An 18,229-nucleotide genomic window follows, 5' to 3' on the forward strand; every position below is an offset into this window, starting at 1 on the left:
CCCCAGGCTTGCCGGGCTCACTGTAGGCGTTGTAGGCGCAGATTTCCTTCGCCGCCGCATCGCTCCCCTGCGGGAGAGGGGAAGACCTGCCTGGGAGTTCAAGAACTCGGCAGACATCATGAGGCTGCGCCCGGGCCTCAACTTCAATTTCACCGTCCTGGAGCTGGATGCGATGCTCCTGGAGTTGTTCAAACGAGATCCCCAACATCCATTCACACTGCCGAGGAGCGTCGTTCCGTTGTGCAACAATTCATCGCTTGACCAGATCCACGCGATGATGCTGTTGTGCGATTCGCACGGAATCGCCCCAACCTGGCAAGAACCTGCGGATGACGTCGTACAAGCGTTCTTCGACAACTTGGTAGAAGTGCCGGTCCGCGCCGACGAACAGAAGAGCCTCACCCGCGACACTACCGACGCGGAGCTGCAGCACATCGCCACTAGGGCGGAAGAGGCTGCGGCAGCAGCTGCCGCGGGCGCGTTCGGGTTCACCATGGAGGAGGCGGAGGCGGCAGAGGCGGCAAACCTTGCCGAGAGTGTGGAGTTTGCCGGCGAGGAAGATCTTGCCGACCCTGAAGCTGAGCCGAGCGAGGCCGGCGAGGAAGAGCCCGAGCCTTCAGACAGCTTGCCGCAGGTGGAGCCCCCGGCCCCTCCAAGAAGGCGTCTCCGCAGGGCCGGGTACGTAGCGGGGCGGCAAACGAGCCAACAGCTGCCAAGCCGTGCGACACGCTCTTCGCGGCAAGCAATGTTGCCGCAGGAGCGCCTCACGCTGCTGCGGCAACTGGAGCGGGATCTTCCCGGTCCACGGCCACCGCCCCTGCCAAGCGGGCAAGGGATCCTACTCCTCTGCCTCGCGGCACCGGAGGGGAGCCGGACTTCGATCTCTCCGCGCTCATCTCCGACGAGGAGGAAGAAGAGTAAGTTTCTTTGGTGTTCTTGTAGTTCTTCAATTCTTGCTATCTTGTTGCTTTCGTCTTGTATCTGACTTGCTTCGATCTGGATCCATTCCTTTTCAGGACGCTGGCGCAGAGAGCGGCGAAGAGAGCCAGGGCCTCGGTGATTGTCATCGAAGATGATCCCACCGTGTCAGCAGGGGGTGCGTCTGAGACCACCTTGACGGACCCTGCAGCCACTCCCCAAAGTAGCCCCCAGCGTAAGGTTGTAGTTTTACTTCCTGCTGTCAGGCGCGCATGGGTGCTCTTTTCTCTACTGATATCTTGCTTGTTGATTTGTGTAGGAGCAGAACAGCCTCACCAGGAGGGCCCGGAAGCCGCCCCCGAAGTGCCATCTGCTTCGACTACGCCGCCAAGGGAGGAGTCCTTGGCAAGGGAGCGCTCTCCGGCAAGGGAGAACTCCCCGACAAGGGACAGTTCTCCGGCAAGGGACAGCACCAACGACCCTGCGGTGGTTGAGACCGCAACTGCAGATCTTGGTACAGGTAATCCACTTGTCTAAAAACTTCCCTTGGGTTCTTCTTCTTCTGATTTCCCTTTTTTGCATATTTGCTTGACTTCTCTCCCTTCTTCGTTCTTTAGATCCATCTGCTGCGGAGCCAATGGAGACCGAGGACACCGGCGAGGAAGGCACGCGTGGCAGCAACGACGACGCCGCCGCCAACAAAGAAGGGGCGGTGCTGATGAGCCCGCCGGCGAGGAGGCCGCCAAGGCTGCCGCCGCAGAAGCTGGCGAGGGGTCAGGCGATCGCACTAACGGCCCTGAGGCCGCAGGAGCGCCAGGCGCTGCGCCGACCGCTGATCCCTCCGCCGCTGCCACGGAGCCAGGCTCCGAAGAGCCCCAGCCCGGCGCCTACTTGAAGGCCGGCGACGGTATCTTCATCAAGCTTCCCTGGGCATCGAGCTCCAGGGCGCCGGTCGAAGGAGAAGCTTTTGACGAGGAGGTGCTCGCCTCCGCCGGTCTATCGTTGGTCGATGCGCCAAGCAGCAGCAGTGGCGAGCCTGAGGAGGAGCAGCTGCTGCGGAAGCTGCTGTCACTCTACCGCGCACGACAAGCCAAGCTCGCTTCTCGGGAAGCGCTTGTCGCAAAGGCGGGAGTCAATATGGAGAAACGCGCGGAGGAGCTCCGGGGCCTCAATCAAGAAGCTCTCCGATCCCTGACACAGGAGCGGGAGCGACTCGCCGAGGAGCGTACATCTTTCCTTCTCGAGAAGGCCGAAGCTGAGGAGGAACAAAGGCTTGCTGCCGAGAAGTAGTCCGCGCGAGAAGGCGAGTTGGTGCAGCGGAAGGCCAACCTCGACAGCTACGAGGAGGAGCTTGTCGCGCGCGAGGAAACACCTGGCGGGGCTCTCAAGGAAGCAAGGGATGCTGCCGCAACTGCAGAGGCCGCCAAGAAAGAGCTGGAGGCGAAGGTGGCACAGCTGGAGGCCAATATCAGGAAGAGCGGCGAGGAGCTTGTCGCGCTCAAGCGCGAGCGCAAGAAGGATGCGGCCGCCCATGGTGAGCTGCAGGGTCTTCTCGCCGAGAGGAACAAGGAGCTCAGCACCGCCAAGGACTCCAACGCGGATCTCAAGTTGTAGCTGGCTACGCTGACTCAGACGCTGGACGGCGCCAAGGAGCGAGAGGTGACCTTGTCGGAGAAGATCAAGGCCGACGCGGCGCTGCTGGCGAGCATTGCCGTTACCCAAAACTCATTTAGGGAGACGGTGGAGCACTGGACCGAGGGTCTGGTGAATATCGCCGCAGTCATCGACGGGGAGCTGGCGCAGCTGGGGATGGAGGACTTTGGGTATCCTTCCGACGAGCATCTCCAACCCAGCGCCAAGCTCAGCCTGTTCTTCAAGGGCGTGGCGACGGCACTCCAGCGACTCTGGGAGAGGATCCCAAAGCAGCTGGCCGACGAGTCGCGCAGGATCTGCGCAGGAGCTCTCTAGAAGGTGCTGATGAAGGTGGCCTTCCGCAATCCAGGCCTCAACCTCACCAACGTCCTTAAATCCTTGCCGCCGGATGCCGATCTGGACGCGCTCAAGGCCCTTGTCGCACCCATTGTGGACAAGGTGAGCGAGATCAAGAGGGTTGAGGGCGATCGCGTAGATTAGGCCGCCCGTTTTCTCTTTCTCCTTGTCGCTGCTGCCCATATTATAAGATCAATTCGTTAGGGCTGCGACAAGTTACTCTGTAATATAACTTTATTTCTGTTATCAATTGCTATGTTATTTCCTTTACTAGATTCCTTCCTTTGTATATTTTTACCCTACGCTTTTAGGGAACTTGTCGGCGCAGGCACCCGAGCCGCGAGCGCTGAGTCCGGGACGTCAGCAGCCTGCTGGCGGTGCCGCTTCCGACAAGAAACCTTGTCGCGACTAGTTGCAGCACACTTAAGTTGTTGAGCAGACTCGAAACAAAGTAAGGGCGCAACTAGCTACGAGTTGGTTCCTTCGCGCACAGGTTTTCCATACAAAGCAGGGTCGTTCGAGGAAGATAACTTAAAAATTAAAAAACTGATTGCTCAAACTTTGGCAACTTAGCTTTTCTGTCGTTTGTTTTCCGGCAAGGCGAAACTCGCTTGAACAATGCCTGGTCCACATCATAATCTTCTCCTTTCCCCCCGGCAAACTTGTGTGCGAGGGAACCTTGCTTTCCTTTATTAGAAAAAGAAAGAAGAGAAAACAAAGATATGATGCCTTCCGGCTCGTTATTGCTTACCGGGGGTAAGTGCTGCACAATGTGTCAGATCATGCATGCAAATATAAGGTAAAAAGCATGAAATTGACAAGATGTGCTGAGCACATTAGCTTTACTTATGCACGGGATCCGCGCCCGGCTTTGTATAAAGGATTACATGCAACATCGGCAAGACTTGTACAAAACGTGGTTGCTGGAACGGGTTCGGGCAACCGCGCCCTACGGGTAAAACTTATGAAGATGCTCAATGTTCCAGGAGTTGCTCACCGAAGTGCCATCTTCGGTCTCAAGGCGGACAGCGCCAGGCCTAGTGACTCATTTCACCCGGTAAGGGCCTTCCCACTTCGGCGTCAACTTGTTGGAATTCTTGGCGGACTGAACGCGCCGAAGAACAAGGTCGCCTTCCTCGAAGCTTCTAGCATTAACTTTGCGGCTATGGTAGCGGCGTAAAGCTTGCTGGTAACAAGCAGCTCGTACAGCAGCCTGAAGACGATCCTCCTCAAGGAGCAGCGCGTCATCTTGTCGCAGCTACTCTTGCTCAAGCTCATCATAAGCCAGCACTCGAGGTGATCCGTATACGAGTTCCGTGGGGAGAACTGCCTCTGCTCCATAGACTAGAGCGAAAGGTGTCTGACCAGTGGCTCGATTTGGCGTCGTCCTGATCGACCAAAGAACCACCGGCAGCTCCTCGATCCAGTTCCTTCCGCACTTGCGCAGCCTGTCGAAAGTTCTGGTCTTGAGTCCGCGCAGCACTTCAGCATTTGCCCTCTCCGCTTGACCGTTGCTTCTCGGATGAGCAACAGAAGCGAAGCAGACCTTGGCGCCAAGACCTTGGACGTACTGCATGAAGGTGCGGCTCGTGAATTGTGTGCCGTTGTCGGTGATGATCCTGTTAGGGATCCCGAAACGGCAAACAATCGACCTGAAGAACTTGACTACTGACTGTGTTGTCACCTTCTTCACAGGTTCCACTTCCGGCCACTTTGTGAACTTGTCAATTGCAACGTACAAGTACTCAAAGCCCCCGACAGCTCGGGGGAAGGGGCCGAGAATATCGAGCCCCCAGACCGAAAATGGCCAGGATAAAGGGATTGTCTGGAGAGCTTGAGCTGGCTGGTGTATCTGCTTGGAATGGAACTGGCACGCTTCACACTTGGTTACTTGTGTAGTTGCATCCTAGAGGGCTGTCGGCCAAAAGAAACCTTGCCGGAAAGCTTTGCCGGCAAGTGCTCTTGCGCCAATGTGGTGGCCACATATGCCTCCATGTATCTCTGCCAACAGCTTTTGTCCGTCTTCCCGGCAAATACACTTCAATTTCTCACCGTTGAGTCTTCTTCTGTACAGTGTGCTATCAACAAACTGGTACATACTTGACTGTCGGGCTACTTTTTCCGCTTCTTCTAGCTCTTCGGGAAGTTCTCCTGTCTGAAGGAAATGGACAATCTGATGTGCCCATGCTGGAGCTTGTGGCTCGACAACAAGGACAAAAGGCACATCTGCTGCTGCGGGAACATCCGCTTCTACGGCAAGAACTTGCGGCTCTGCCGGAGCTTGATGTTCCCCGGCAAGCTTGCCGGAGCAAAACTTGTCGGGAGCGCCTGCTACGACGGAACAAACCATAAGGCTTGCCGGAGCAGACTGCCCCTCAGCATCCTTGGTGTTGATCTTGGGGACTTTCTTGGCGGCGGCTTCAGGGAGCTCTGCCGGAAAGTAGTCACCAAAAATCAACTTCCTCTTCTTGCTTTGTCCAGTTGATGGTGTTACGGATGGTTGAGTTAGCTTGAGCACAAAGATCCCTGGTTCCACAGGTAGCTTAAGTGCGGCGCACTTTGACAGGCCATCAGCAATGTCATTCTGAGCTCTCGGGACATGCTCCATCTATAGGCCATCAAAGTGCTCTTCTAGCTTTCTCACTTCATCAACATATGCTTCCATCAATGGACTCTGATAGTTCTTGTTCACTTGGCAGACGACAAGCTGCGAGTCACCCCTGACAACGAGCTTCTTGATCCCAAGGTCTGCTGCGATCCTGAGACCGGCAAGCAATCCTTCATACTCTGCAGTATTGTTGGTTTCTTGCTCCTTGGGAAAGTGCATTTGGACTACGTACTTGAGGTGCTCTCCGGTGGGTGCGACAAGCAGCACGCCCGCACCGGCGCCTTGCAGCGAGAAGGCACCATCAAAGTACATCAGCCACTCCTTGCTTGCCTCCTTGACGGGGATGCTTGTCTCTGGAATTTCTTCATCTGGTGTTGGCGTCCACTCTGCTATGAATTCTGCCAATGCTCTGCTTTGGATAGTTGAAGTGCTCTCAAACTTGAGGCCAAAGCTTGACAGTTCCAGCGCCCACTCGACAATCCTGCCTGTCGCTTCTGGATTTTGAAGTATCCTCTTCAGCGGAAAGCAAGTGATGACTGTGATCTCATGTGCTTGGAAGTAATGGCGCAGCTTTCTCGAGGCCATGAGGAGGCCGAAAAGCAACTTCTGCACACCAGAGTACCTTGACCTAGCCCCCTGCAGAAGGGAACTGACAAAGTAAACTGGGCGCTGCACCATTCTCTTCTGCATCTTGTCATGCTCCTGCGCAGATCCATCCTTGTCGGGACTAGAGCTTGTCGGCGAAGCCCCCTGCTTGTCGCTGGATGCATCTGCCGGGGTTGCTGGCTCATCATCCGCCTCCCTCTCCACCACTAACGCAGCACTAACCACTTGATTGGTTGCCGCTATGTACAGCAGCAACTTCTCTTGTGGCTTAGGTGCGACAAGTGTTGGAGTGGAGGACAGGTTTCTCTTCAAGTCCTGCAGTGCAGCCTCCGCCTCCGGAGTCCATTTCATTGGACCTGCCTTTTTCAATATTTTGAAAAACGGCAGGGCGCGCTCAGCAGACCTAGAGATAAACCTGCTGAGAGCAGCCACGCAACCGGCAAGCCTTCGTACATCCTTGACGCGCTTCGGTGCTTCAATCTGCTCAATGGCCTTGATCTTGTCGGGATTGGCTTCAATTCCCCGCTGAGACACGAAGAACCCGAGAAGTTTGCCGGAGGGTACTCCAAACACGCACTTCTCGGGGTTAAGCTTGAGGTTGATCTTGCGCAGATTTGCAAATGTTTCGTCTAAATCTTGAATCAGGGTCGCCCTGTCCTTGCTCTTGACCACTATGTCATCCATGTAGGCTTCCACATTTCTGTGCATCTGAGGCTCAAAAGCATGGTGGACTACCCTTGCAAATGTTGAACCAGCATTCTTCAAACCGAAAGGCATCCGTACGAAACAGTACGTGCCACACGGGGTGATGAATGCGGTCTTCTCCTCATCCTCTTCTGCCATGAAGATCTGATGGTATCCTGAGTATTCATCAAGAAATGAAAGCAAATCACATCCGGCCGTGGACTCAACAATCTGGTCGATGCGCGGCAAGGGAAATGGGTCTTTGGGACAAGCTTTATTAACATCAGTGAAGTCGATACAAAGCCTCCATTTTCCATTAGCCTTGCGCACGACAACAGGATTGGCCAACCACGTGGGATGGAGCACTCCTCTGACAAGGCCTGCTGCTTCCAACTTCTTCATTTCTTCTACGATGAATTCTTGGTGCTCCACTGCCTGTTTCCAGACTTTCTGTTTGACTGGTCACACATGAGGACAGACGGCAAGGTGGTGCTCAATTACTTTCCTGGGAACACCGGGGATGTCAGACGGTTGCCACGCAAACACGTCGACATTCGCCCGCAGGAAAGCAACGAGCGCGCTTTCCTATTTGGGGTCGAGAGTGGCACTGATGGTGAAGGTACCACCAGTGCCGTCCTCCTTGGTGGACACCTTCTTGGTCTTAGGTGGAGCTGCCATTGCCTTCTTACACTTGCCGGTGGAGCTCGATGGTGCGTCCTCGACGGTAGCGCAGCACTTCGAAGAGGTGCGCTTGCCGGAGTGGGCATCAAAGCTCTTGCCGGACTTTGTCTTCTTCTTCCCCCCGGGAGCTTCAGCGGCAAGTGATTTGCGATCTGCTGCGACTGTTGCTTCCCGGTAGATCTTGTCGGGGCAGATAAGGGCATCCTTCTTGTCTCCAGGGACAGAGATGACACTTATCGGGCCTGGCATCTTCAGTATGTTGTACGCATAATGAGAGGCTGCCATGAACTTGGCAAGTGCTGGACGGCCAAGGATTCCATTGTAAGGTAATGGGAAGTCAGCAACATCAAACGTAACCCTCTCAGTCCTGAAGTTCAGCTCGCTGCCAAATGTTACCGGCAACGTGATCTTTCCCTTCGGCTTGCTCCTTCCCGGGTTGATTCCTTGAAATGTGTCAGTCTCTTCGAGCTCGCTGTCAGGGATCTGGAGTTTCTGGAGCACCGCGGAGGAGATCAAGTTCAAGCCGGCCCCGCCGTCAACTAACATCTTAGTGACCTTGAGGTTATGGATAGTTGGTGAGACCAACATCGGCAAGCACCCGACTGCAGTTATGCGATCAGTGTGGTCCTCAATATCAAAGATGATAGGCGTGTCGGACCATTTCAGAGGCTTGCGTGACTCGACGGGTGGTTCTGCTGCATTAACTTCCCGCACCCACTGCTTGAGTTGGCGGTGCGAAGTATGCAGAGAAGCACCGTCGTCAATGCATAGGACCTCTGTGGCCTTCTGGAACTCCTGCTCATCAGTCTCCTCATCATCCATGTCTTCATCATCGTCATCTTCATCCTTGTCGCGGCCGCGAGGAGCTCTGTCTCCTTGCCGCTGCTTGGCCTTGCCGCGGCGTCCTCCTCGGCCGGGACGTTTCTTGCCGGATCCTCCAGCACCTTCCTGGGCTTTCTCCTTGTCGCACCGCTCGTATTCAGCTTTCTGTTGCTCAACAAGCTGCTCGACTTTCTTGCAGCTCTGGAGATCGTGGCCCTTGGTGTGGTGGATCTTGCAGTACTGCTTGTTGGTGCCGTCCTGCTTGTCGGCGACCGCCACATCTGTGGCAACCTCCTTGCCGGAGCTGCCAGCTTTGGGCGTCTTGCCGGACTGCTCAACAACTAGCACCTCTTTGCCTTTCTTCTTTCTGTTGTTCCGCCGCCGGTTTTTCTTTGCCGGGGCAGCATCCTCACTGTCAGATCCTCCTGCTCCTATGTTCTCTTCGGGGAGTCTCCTCCCTTCCTCAGCACGTGCACACTTGTCGGCCAGGGCATACAGCTCACTGACGTCTCTGATCTTGCACATCGCCATCTCCTCCCTCATCCTACGGTTTCGCACGTTCTGATGGAACGCGCTGATCACCACTGCAGGGTGGACGTCTGGGATGTTGTGCTGCACGCTGCTGAATCTCTGAATGTACTTGCACAGGGGTTCTCCTTCCTTCTGGGCAAGCAGATGAAGGTCACTCTCTTGGCCATGAGGCTTGTGGCCGCCTGTGAAGGCGCCGACAAACTGATGGCATAGATCGGCCCAAGAGGATATGGAGTTGTCCAGCAAGTGCATGAGCCAGGATCTGACGTTGGGCTTGAGCACCAGCAGGAAGTAGTTGGCAAGGATCTTGTCGTCCCGTCCCCCGGCAGCCTGCACCGCAATGGTGTAGATGCTGAGGAACTCCGACGGATGCGTCTTGCCGTCGTACTTCTCCGGTGCGTCTGGCTTGAAGTTCTTCGTGCTGGGCCACTGGACTTGCCGCAGCTCACGAGTGAACGCAGGGCAACCTACCGCGTACGGCAGATCGCCTAGTTCCCCTGGCGCACGCATGTCAACAGAGGGCCCAGCGCGCTTGTCGGATTGACGTCGCGCTTCTCTTTGGCACTCGATGCGAGTACGAGCGTCTTCTTGTTGTCGATCATGAATAACTTGGCGCTGATCGCGACGAGCTCGTGGATCTGACGATGCGGTGGAGTCGCTGTCGAGGTGGATCCGGCGAGTCGGCGATCTTGGCCTTCGGGGTGGTGATTGCATGGTGGTGGCACCTCCACCAGTTTCGTCGCCACCGGCTCGCGCCTGGCAACCCTGCCGCGGCGGTGACGTGCTCGGCTGCCGCGGAGTGTCGCCGTTGGCATAGCCGATGAGGCTCTGAATGGTGGCCCTCCATTCGTCGATCTTGTCCGACGCCGGAGGGTAATCCAGGAGCAGTTGAGCTCGCGCCAAAGCTTCTGCTGGAGTGGTGGGTGGCAGCGGCGGACGGCGCGAGGAGCGGGATGTGCTCGGACTTCTAACTATGTTAGAAGGAGCATTATCCCGCCCGGGCGACCGTGTCTTGCTCGTGCTGTCACATTGGCGTGCATGCTGGTCTTGAGTGCCCCGGGATCCACCAGCTTGATCTTGGCCCAACAAACGTATGGTACTGCGAGTACCATGACATTGTCGGTCCTGCGCCTCCTGAGATGGGCACGGAACGAGGGCGGACGTCGAGGTCTGCGCCGCCTTGCCCTTGGACCTGGCAGCGTCGTGAGCTTCCTCGTCGACGTCCGTCCTTCCGCCGGCGTCTACCCCACCACCCGTTTGCTCCGGTGGCAGTGGGATCGATGTGGATGGAACAGCTGCCTCCGAAGCCTTCTTCTTCGGTGGCATGTTGATGAAGGAAAATGAAGATCTAGCTCATGTGAACGCCGGATCAGGTTCACGCAATCTCGACGCCCCCTACCTGGCGCGCCAAAGATGTCGGGGAAACTGATCCACGAACACCTATGGGACCGGCGGACCGAGCCCCTTTCGGTTCGGCGGGGGGCGGAGGTCAAACGAAGAGAAGATCAAGGTGAAGCACACGAGCAGTTTACCCAGCTTCGGAGCTCTCCGGAGAGATAATACTCCTACTGCTGCTTGTTTGATTGTATTGTGTTCTTGCTCGAGAGAGAGCTAAGTGTTTTCTGGCTTACGAATGAGTCGAACCCCCTCTACGTTGCGCATGGGCCTCCTTTTATATGCTCAAGGGGTCACCGACAGGTGGCAATGCAGAGAAGGGTACAAATGTAAAAAGCGAGGTGGTTGGTACAGTTATCTGTACAGTGTTTCCCACCTAACCCTGACGGCAGGGGACAAGGGCATTAAATGCCCGTCTGTGTCGCCCAAACAGTGCAGAAAGGTACCATCAGGGACGCCACCGCTCGCCACGATGGCAGTCTTGTCAGCTCCGCATGCCACCGCGCACCGCTGGCTGCACAGCCTCCCGCCACACGCGCCTAGAAAGGCCCCCAGAGCGACATGTTGGTGGATGCGCTGGAGCGTGGGCATAGAGTGGCCGCCTGCCGCGGCAAGCGCCTTGCCGCGGCCGTTGTCTTGTCGGGCCTGGAAGCTTGTCGCTCACTGGGCCTCGAGATGCCTTGGTTGGTCTTCCCGGCAAGCTCCTCTTGCCGGGGCCTTGTTCCCTTGCCGGGACGCGTGGTGCGTCGCGGCAAGTTCCTTGGGATGCCTTGGTTGGCCTTCCCGGCAAGCTCCTCTTGCCGGGGCCTTGTCTCCGTGGCTTGAATACTTTGTTCTTGAATGGCTCCAAAGGAACCACGGAGGACCTTGGCGGTCGCCCGGCAAGCCTTGCCACGGGGCGCTGCAACTGCCCGTGCACAAGTTCGGGATACTAGGGTACCCCTATTCTAGTACACCGACATCCATGCCTTTCCTTAATAGAAATTGGAATCTAATATTCCCTTCCTTCATATAATAATTGCACCAATCGTTCTATGGAAAGGTCTACCAAGAATAATAGGACATGAAAGATTGCAATCTATATCAAGAATGATAAGATCTATGGGAACATAATTCCTATTTACAATAATAAGAACATCATTGATCCTTCCCATAGGTTTCTTAATGGTGGAATCCGCAAGGTGCAAGTTTAAACAGCAATCATCAAAACCTAGCACATCACATAAAGTTTTTGGAATCATGGAAACACTAGCACCCAAATCACACAAAGCATAGCATTCATGATCTTTAATTTTAATTTTTATAGTAGGTTCCCACTCATCATAAAGTTTCTAGGTATAGAAACTTCCAGCTCAAGTTTTTCCTCACAAGATTGCAACAAGGCATCAACAATATGTTTGGTAAAAGCTTTATTTTGACAATAAGCATGAGGAGAATTCAACACGGATTGCAACAAGGAAATAAAATCTATTAAAGAACAATTATCATAATTAAATTCCTTGAAATTCATAATAGTGGGTTCAATGCTATGTAAAGTTTTGACCTCTCCAATCCCACTTTTACCAAATTTAGCATCAAGATCTAAAAACTCTGAATCATTGGGACACCTTTTAAGTAAATTTGACTCATCTTTAGTACCATCATTATCAAGATTCATATCGCAAAACAAAGACTTAATAGGAGACATATCAATAACTTTTAGATCTTCATCACTATTTTCATGGAAACTAGACGAACACGCTTTTATAAAGCAATCTTTCTTAGCATGCATCCTAGCGGTTCTTTCTTTGCACTCACCAATGGAAATTCTCATGGCTTTGAGAGACTCATTGATATCATGCTTAGGTGGAATAGATCTAAGTTTCAAAGAATCAACATCAAGAGAAAGTCTATCAACGTTCCTAGCCAATTCATAAACTTTAGGCAATTTTTCTTCAAGCAAAGCATTAAAATTCTTTTGAGAGATCATAAATTCTTTAACACTACTCTCAAAATCAGAGGGAATCTTATTAAAATTTCCATAAGAGTTGTTGTAGTAATTACCATAATTATCAGAGGAATTACTAGGAAACGGCCTAGGATTAAAGTTTCCTCTATACGCATTGTTACTAAAATTATTCCTACCAACAAAATTCACATCCATCGATTCATTATTATTCTCAATCAATGTAGACAAAGGCATATCATTAGGTTCAATAGGAGCACTCTTAGTAGCAAACAATTTCATAAGTTCATCCATCTTTCCACTCAATACATTAATTTCTTCTTTAGCATGTACTATTTTACTAGTAGATCTTTTGGTGTGCCATTGAGAATAATTAACCATAATGTTATCAAGGAGTTTAGTAGCTTCTCCTAAGGTGATTTCAATAAAAGTGCCTCCCGCGGCCGAATCTAAAAGATTTCTAGAAGCAAAATTCAATCCGGCATAAAAAATTTGTATGATCATCCATAAGTTCAAACCATGTGTAGGACAATTACGAATCATTAATTTCATTCTTTCCCAAGATTGGGCAACATGCTCATGATAAAGTTGTTTAAAATTCACAATATTGTTTCTAAGGGAGATGATCTTAGCGGGAGGAAAATACTTAGAGATAAAAGCATCTTTGCACTTATTCCATGAATCACTACTATTTTTAGGCAAAGACGAAAACCAAGTTTTAGCACGATCTCTAAGCGAAAACGGAAATAACTTCAAGTTAACAATATCATTATCCGTGTCTTACTTCTTTTTCATATCACACAAATCAACAAAGTTGTTTAGATGAGTCGCAGCATCTTCACTAGGAAGGCAGGAGAATTGATCTTTCGTAACATGATTCAACAAAGCAACATTGATTTCACAAGATTCAGCATCATTAAGAGGAGCAATAGGAGTGCTAAGGAAATCATTATTATTGGTATTGGAAAAGTCACACAATTTCATATTATCTTGAGCCATCATGAAAAGCAATCCAACACACAAGCACACAAGAGGCAAGCGAAAAAGAGAGGCGAACGGGAAAGAGAGGGCGAATAAAACGGCAAGGGTGAAGTGGGGGAGAGGAAAACGAGAGGCAAATGGCAAATAATGTAATGCAAGGGAGATGAGTTTGTGATGGGTACTTGATACGTCTCCAGCGTATCTATAATTTTTTATTGTTCCATGCTATTATATTACCCGTTTTGGATGTTTATGGTCTTTACTTTACAATTTTATATCATTTTTGGGACTAACCTACTAACTGGAGGCCCATCCCGAATTGCTGTTTTTTTTGCCTATTTCAGTGTTTCGAAGAAAAGGAATATCAAAGGGAGTCCAAACGGAATGAAACCTTCGGGAGTGAAATTTTTGGAACAAACGTGATCCAGGGGACTTGGAGTGGACTTCAAGCAACAGAGGAGGCGGCCACGAGGGTGCCCGGCGCGCCCCTACAGGTGGGCGCACCCCCACCCTCGTGGGCCCCTCGAGCGTCTGTCGGCCTACTTCTTCCTCCTATATATACCCGCGTACCCTGAAACCATCGAGGAGCACCACGAAAAACTATTTCCATTGTCGTAATCTTCTATATCCGTGAGATCCCATCTTGCAGCCTTCGCAGCGCTCCGCCGGAGGGGGAATCGATCACGGAGTCTACATCATCTCCAAGGCCCTTCCGATGAGTTGTGAGTAGTTTACCATAGACCTTTGGGTCCATAGTTATTAGCTAGATGGCTTCTCTCTCTTTGAATCTCAATACAAAGTTCTCCTTGATCTTCTTGGAGATCTATTCGATGTAACTCTTTTTGCGCTGTGTTTGTCGAGATCCGATGAATTGTGGGTTTATGACCAAGTTTATCAATGAGAAATATATGAATCTCCTCTGAATTCTTTTATGTGTGATTAAGTTATCTTTGCAAGTCTCTTTGAATTATCAGTTTGGTTTGGCCTACTAGATTGATCTTTCTTGCAATGGGAGAAGTGCTTAGCTTTTGGTTCAATCTAGCGCTGTCCTTTCCCAATGAGAGCAGGTGCAGCAAGGCACGTATTGTATTGTTGTCATCGAGGATAAAAAGATGGGGTTTATATCATATTGCATGAGTTTATCCCTCTACATCATGTCATCTTTCTTAATGCGTTACTCTGTTCTTTATGAACTTAATACTCTAGATGCATGCTGGATAGCGGTCGATGTGTGGAGTAATAGTAGTAGATGCAGGAAGGAGTCGGTCTACTTGTCACGGATGTGATGCCTATATACATGATCATGCCTAGATAATCTCATAATTATTCGCTTTTCTATCAATTGCTCGACAGTAATTTGTTCACCCATCGTAATACTTATGCTATCTTGAGAGAAGCCACTAGTGAAACCTATGGCCCCCGAGTCTATCGCTTATCATATAAGCTTTCAATCTACTTTTATTTGCATCTTTACTTTTTCCATCTATATCATAAAATACCAAAAATATATTTATCTTATCATATTATCTCTATCATATCTCACTTTCGCAAGTGGCCGTGAAGGGATTGACAACCCCTTTATTGTGTTGGTTGTGAGTTCTTGTTTGTTTGTGTAGGTGCGTGGGACTTTTGAGGAGCCGCCTACTGGATTGATACCTTGGTTCTCAAAAATTGAGGGAAATACTTACGCTACTTTGCTGCATCACCCTTTCCTCTTCAAGGAAAACCAACGCAAGCTCAAGACGTAGCAGTACTTGGTATGTCTTGACTTGAGCGAAGACCTCCCCGACAACGGCGCCAGAAATCCTTCTTGCTACCTCTTGAGCACTGCATTGGTTTTCCTTTGAAGAGGAAAGGGTGATGCAACAAAGTAGCATAAGTATTTCCCTCAGTTTTTGAGAACCAAGGTATCAATCAAGTAGGAGGCTCTTCAAAAGTCCCACGAACCTACACCAACAAACAAGAACCTCACAACCAACGCGATAAAGGGGTTGCCAATCCCTTCACGGAAACTTGCAAAAGTTAGATCTGATAGAGATAATAAGATAAGATAAATATTTTTAGTATTTTTATGATATAGATTGGAAAATAAAAGGTGCAAATAAAAGTAGATGGAAAACTGATATGATAAAAGATAGACCCGTGGGCCATAGATTTCACTAGTGGCTTCTCTCAAGATAGCATAAGTATTACGGTGGGTGAACAAATTACTGTCGAGCAATTGATAGAAAAGTGCATAGTTATCAGAATATCTAGGCATGATCATGTATATAGGCATCACGTTCGTGACAAGTAGATTGAAACGACTCTGCATCTACTACTATTACTCCACACATCGACCGACTCCTGCCTGCATCTGGAGTATTTAGTTCATGAAGAATAGAGTAACACATTAAGAAAGATGACATGATGTAGAGGGATAAACTCAAGCAATATGATATAAACCCCATCTTTTATCCTCGATGGCAACAATACAATACGTGCCTTGCTGCCCTGCTATCACTGGGAAAGGACACCGCAAGATTGAACCCAAAGCTAAGCACTTCTCCCATTGCAATAATAATCAATCTAGTAGGCCAAACCAAACTGATAATTCGAAGAAACTTGCAAAGATAACCAATCACACATAAAAGAATTCAGAGAAGATTCAATTATTTCTCATAGATAAACTTGATCATAAACCCACAATTCATCGGATCTCGACAAACACACCGCAAAAAGAGTTACATCGAATAGATCTCCAAGAAGATCGAGGAGAACTTTGTATTGAGACTCAAAGATAGAGAAGGACCCATCTAGCTAATAACTATGGACCCTAAGGTCTGTGGTAAACTACTCACAACTCATCAGAGAGGCCTTGGAGATGATGTAGAGTCCCTCTATGGTCGATTCCCCCTCCGGCGGAGCACCGGCGAAGGCTCCAAGATGGGATCTCATGGATACAAAAGGTTGCGGCAGTGGAAATAGTTTTTCGTGGTGCTCCTGGATGTTTTCGGGGTACGTAGATATATATAGGCGAAGGAGGTATGTCAGGGGAGCCACGAGGGGTCCACGAGGGTGGGGGCGCGCTTGCCCCCCTCGTGGCTGCCTCGTTTACTTCTTGACGTCCACTCCAAGTATCCTCGATTGCATTTGTTCCAAAAAGATCGCTCCCGAAGCATTCATTCCGTTTGGACTCAGTTTGATATTCCTTTTCTTCGAAACACTGAAATAGGAAAAAAAATAGCAATTCGGGCTGAGCCTCTGGTTAGTAGGTTAGTCCGACAAATGATATAAAAGTGTAAAGTAAAGCCCATAAACATCCAAAACGGGTAATATAATAGCATGGAACAATAAATAATTATAGATACATTGGAGACGTATCAATGCACTTCAATTTCACTCCATTCGGCCTTTTTCTGTACAGAACATTGTCAACAAACAGGTACAGAGCACACCGGCGGGCTACTTTCTTCGCTTCTTCCTGCTCCTCAGGAAGCTCCCTTGTTTGGAGGAAACGGACGGTATGTTGCGCCCATATTCGAGCCTGTGGCTCGACGGCAAGGATCAAAGGCATTTCCTCTGCCGCGGGAGTGGTCGCCTCCACGGCAAGGGCTTGGCGCCCCGCCGGAGTCGGTTGTCCCATGGCAGGCTCTACGCCGACGGCTCCAAGGAGCTTGGTGGGGAAGTACTTGCCGGGGCCTGACTTCCTCCGCTTGTTCTGCTTTGTTGATGGTTCAACGAATGGTTGAGTTAACCGAAGCACAAAAGTACCTAGTTCCACAGGTAGCTTGATGGCAGCGCGCTTCGACAGGTAGTCGGCAATGTCGTTCTCCACTTGGGGGACATGCTCTGCCCGTATACCATCAAAGCGCTCCTCCAGTTTCCTCACTTCATCTACGTAGGCTTCCATCAACGGGCTTTGATAATCTTTGTTGATCTGCCGGACGACAAGCTGTGAATCACCCCTGACGATGAGCTTTTTGACCCCGAGGTCTGCCGCAATCCTAAGACCGGAAAGCAATCCCTCGTACTCAGCAGTATTGTTCGTCCATATCTCCCTGGGAAAGTGCATATGGATCACATACTTGAGGTGCTCTCCAGTGGGTGCGACGAGCGGCACACCAGCACCGGCGCCTTGTAGAGAAAACGCCCCGTCAAAGTACATAATCCAGTTGCGACTCGTTTCCTTGCCGGGAAGAGTGGTCTCCTAGATCTCTTCGTCGGGCATCGAGGTCCATTTGGCAATGAACTCTACCAAGACTCTGCTCTAAATCGTCGAGGTGCTTTCGAACTTCAAACCAAAACTTGACAGCTCCAAGGCCCATTCTACAATTCTCCTCGTTGCATCTGGGTTATGTAGTGTCCGTTGCAGCGGGAGGCGGGTGACGACGGTGATCTCGTGTGCTTGGAAGTAATGACGCAACTTCCTCTAGGCCATAAGGTGGCCGAAGAGCAATTTCTGCACACCGGAGTACCATGACCTAGCCCCCTGCAAGAGGGAGCTGACGAAGTAGACCGGGTGCTGCACCATCTTCTTCTTTTGCACCACTTCACCCGGTTGTGTGAGTCCTGTCACACTGGTATCGGATCTTGCTGGGAGCCCAATCTTGCCGGGACGAGGCCCTGCCGGAGAGAGTTCTGGCATGCCATCCATCGACTCTGCCGTTGCTGCCGCCTCTTTGTCGTCCTCCTTCTGCACCACCAGTGCGGCGCTTACCACTTGACTCGTTGCCGCTAGATACATTAGCAACGGTTCTTGTGGTTTGGGTGCAACCAACACTGGGGTGGAGGAGAGGTATTTCTTCAAATCCTGTAGCGCTGCCTCGGCCTCCTGGGTCCACTCCATTGGGCCCACCTTCTTCAAGATCTTGAAAAAGGGAAGGGCACACTCAGCGGACTTGGAGATGAATCTGCTCATGGCGGCAACGTAGCCAGTGAGCCGGCGCACATCCTTGATCCGCTTAGGTGCCTCAATCTGCTCGATGGCCTTGATCTTGTCCGGGTTTGCCTCAATCCCACACTATGACACAAAGAACCCGAGAAGCTTGCCGGACGGGACGCCGAAGACACACTTCTCTGGGTTCAGC

This window comes from Triticum dicoccoides, chromosome 1B, assembly GCF_002162155.2.
Source record: "Triticum dicoccoides isolate Atlit2015 ecotype Zavitan chromosome 1B, WEW_v2.0, whole genome shotgun sequence".
Lineage (NCBI taxonomy): Eukaryota > Viridiplantae > Streptophyta > Magnoliopsida > Poales > Poaceae > Triticum > Triticum dicoccoides.